The sequence below is a fragment of the Triticum urartu genome, chromosome 1A (genome assembly GCF_056163025.1).
Source record: "Triticum urartu cultivar PI428250 chromosome 1A, HENAU_Tu73, whole genome shotgun sequence".
NCBI lineage: Eukaryota > Viridiplantae > Streptophyta > Magnoliopsida > Poales > Poaceae > Triticum > Triticum urartu.
In genome coordinates, this window is record NC_141873.1 from 23,704,588 (window position 1) to 23,708,270 (window position 3,683).

Consider the following 3,683-nt stretch of genomic DNA (forward strand, 5'->3'; position numbering starts at 1 on the left):
TCACTGATAGATATGGTATTAGCATCAACCTCCTTCCGTTGCACAATATCATAACAGTTCAGGTATTGTAAGGCCAATGGCTCGTCTCCTAGTCAGGTATCCTACCAGAATCTCATAATACGACCATCACCCACTATAAAACCGCCTCTACTAAAAAAATACATTCTATACATTCATCAAGACCTTCCAAAATGGTGAGTTCAACATCTGTGCCGTTACTCAAGATGATGTCTTGGAGTGGAAGTATTTATTGTCTAGCAACTCTTGCCACACCCCCTCCTTCACTGTAAGTAACATATATAGCCATTTGCTAAGAATATCCCACCCCCTTGGTCTTTTGTCCTAGAAAGAATATCCCAGTTCTCCAAGCGATATTTCCTTCTATATTCATTGCACTGCCGGAAGAATTTGGATTAGTAGTAATCCAGTCTTTTGTGTGCCCCTTTTGATACTTTAAAAAATTAGAGCATCAATATATTTAGGCTGGTGAGCAGAGAGTTGACTAGGAGCAGACATCCTCCATAGGTCATAAGTTTTGTTTTTTCAAAGAACTGAGCTATTTTTCAAACCAGTCTTACTGTCCACTAGTAGGGCAGAAGTGCGGCGTGATGCCGCTCCCGTGGAAGTTCCCGCTGTTGGTATTATTTTTTCAACCACCTAATACTGGTACATGTCATGAATCACAAACACATAAGACACCAAAAGCCTGAAAAATCAAAATCTTTAATGGCAAATACCATTATGAACGCTCGTCAATGCTTTTGGTTCTTCCAGATTCTGCATACAAATCTTGAACAGTTGGACATCGGACAATCGATTTGACAGTACAAACTATTAACAAGAATACAAAAATATTCAGATAATTTCTTATTGATTAGTCAAAGCTAAACCCCAACTATAGCAAGGTTCAGGGTACGGTGGCAGTTTAAAATTCAAATGCAAGGCAAACACAACACAACAAGATACAAACCTATCTGGGGTCCAAGGCTCAAGAGCCACAGATGCACACGATACAAACCCGAAGGGGGCCTTGGCTAATAAGACGAAACACACACGCACAAACACTAAACCGAGAAAGACCACAATAGCGACGACGAACATCAGCCTCCATCTCTATGACGCTCCTCCTTGTGTCAAAGAATGAAGGCAAAGTTGTCGAATGAGAGGAGCATCAAGGATCTGGCGATGAAGATCCCCTGGTCGGAGGCCTTGTGTTCAATGAAGATCCCTATACAATAAGAGCTTTGTTAATTACAAATTTCCAATGGCCCATGCAAATGCAGAAAATCCGACCCAAGTCAGCCAAAAGTTTGGCAAGTTCGTTCCTCAAAATGAAGGTCGCAGAGTGCATCTATTAGAGCTACTTATCAGTACATACCTTGATCTGCGCCCGCCGAGTCTGGAACCAATATTGGATCTGATGGACCTCCATGCCAGTTTCGCGGCTGAGATTTGCGACCTGAGTCTGGTCGGGGTGGGGACATTTCTTGAATGCCCTGCGACACCGGCGGCAATGAGATTACAAACAGAAAGAAACATAAGGCTGAAAGAGATGTAGTGTATGATTAGAGGTGCATACTCCTCGAGTCTGGTGCTGCGCACGGCGATGGCCGTCCATGGCTACCTGTAGGTACCAACCTCTCTCAAGCTCACGCTGGCCGGAGGAGAGGACTGGAGGAGAGGACTGGACGAGGAGGAGGAGGGAAGAGAGATCTTGCTGCTCGGCTGTGTGACCTCCGGCTCGCCGTCGCTCCTACTTATATGCGCCGGACCGGTAACGCCAACGCCACTCAGTCATACGCCAGCCCTGCCAATCTTGTTTCCATATGCTGTTTTTCGCACCAAAGTGAAACTGCCGGTTTGACTGCGCTCCTCTGCTGCTCATCGACCTCTCTCTCCTCCTCCTCCCAGCTTTCTCTGTTCGTCCATATCCTTTCTCGCTCGCGCAAACAGCTGGAGCCATTTAAGGCCAAGCCTCCTACTCGCTGTCCTCCTACTTTGCGCAGGCTACTCCAAAGCTAGCCTGGATACATACATACTCATAACCTAGTAGTGTATAATATTTCCTGACCTAATAACCATGCTTATCTATCTATTTTTTTTAGGAAATCTTTCTATCTTTCTTATATTTACCAATTGGATGCACCTTTCAAGCCGTCTCCTTAATCCACATCATTAGAATTAATTATACAGTTGGATTGTAAAATTTACATCTAGGATAAAAAAGCCGTCTCCTTAATCCACATCATTAGAATTAATTATATCGTTGGATTGTAAAATTTACGGTCAGGATAGAAAATGAAAAAATACGTAACATAGACTGTCCGTACAATACAAAATAGCATCTGCCACGTCTACCATCTATGCAAAAAAAACGAGAAAGCCTCCACCCATAAAAACCCCACCGATATAAATAAAAAAGGGAAAAATATTTAGAAGGTGGTTTACATATATGTTCACAGTTTGTTCGACATGCATGGGCAATGTGAATATATCTGCAAAATGAGTTGAAAAACTTCCCATGCGTGCGCATGAACTCCAAGGAGAGCCAAAATTGTAGTATGGATCGTCCTCCACTAACTTGACATCGTGATAGATTAACTTGGGGAAACAACATTTTATTTTGTTTTGAAAAATATGAAAATTTACATGCATGTAAAATACACGCACACATGCGTGCGCTTATACATGCGAGGAAATATGATAAGTTTCAACCCGAGATAAATAAAGATATAAATAAAAAGTTAAGTTATTGTGCACTAAACCGACACTAGGTATAGTATGGTATAGGTGACATGCTGTAAAAATGTATTTAGACTACAATAATTACGTACATAAAGTATCATATTATTTTCTTTGAGTAAAAATTATCACACAAATTTATCAAATTTTACATATGCATTCCCTATGTGACCTCTAGATGCGTGGATTTTTACCCATTTTATAGAAGTTAAAAATCTATTGTCGTACTAAATTGAATATAGTGACCGAGTTGAAATTGATTTGATGTTGAGAACAAGTTGACGATAAAGGGTTTCCCCCCGCTTTATATTATAAAGCAAACACCCGATACATCCAGCTCGCTGGGGCAGCAGCATAGATAAGCCCAAAAGAAAAACAAGAAGAAGAAAGACAAATAAATGCCAACACGGGCAGATCAACGAAGAAAGGAAGACCGGCAACCGCTGCACCCTTCGAAGAAGTACCACCACCCTCCCAGCATCCCGAAGCGCCGCGCCCCAATCAACACCTTGAAGAAGGAATGCGACGATGCTGCCCCTGTTGCCCGAACAAGTTCTAGGGTTTCCCCCGATACGCGAGGGATAGTGGGGAAGGGGTATACCAATGCTTTCATAGATTTCTTTGCCTCTGGCATATCTACAGGACTGAGAAATAGAATACCCCTTTTCTTCGGAGTTGGCTTAGGACTTGGTTCACGAAGTGTCCAATTATTTTCATTAGTCAACATATTATTCAATAGCAATTCAGCTTGATCAACTATTCTTTCCCTGAAAACACAACCAACACAACTATCCAGGTAACTCTGGAAGCATCGGTTAGTCCATTATAAATGATATCAAGTATTTCATTTTTCGTAAGAGGATGATCACGCAAAGCATTAAGTAATCGGAGAAGCCTCCCCCGAGCTTCTGGGAGACTCTCGTCTTCAATTTGCACAAAAT

At 42.0% G+C, this 3,683-nt stretch overlaps 1 long non-coding RNA gene across 1 annotated transcript; it reads right to left on the reverse strand.

Annotated features, from left to right (window-relative positions):
• Positions 1-848: 848 nt before the first annotated feature.
• LOC147988643 (uncharacterized) lies at positions 849-1,721 on the reverse strand. Its single transcript, XR_015616890.1, has 3 exons — positions 1,580-1,721; positions 1,379-1,496; positions 849-1,228 (listed from the first exon to the last, which is right to left on the reverse strand). It is a non-coding gene; the product is annotated as an uncharacterized LOC147988643 (long non-coding RNA).
• Positions 1,722-3,683: the final 1,962 nt, after the last annotated feature.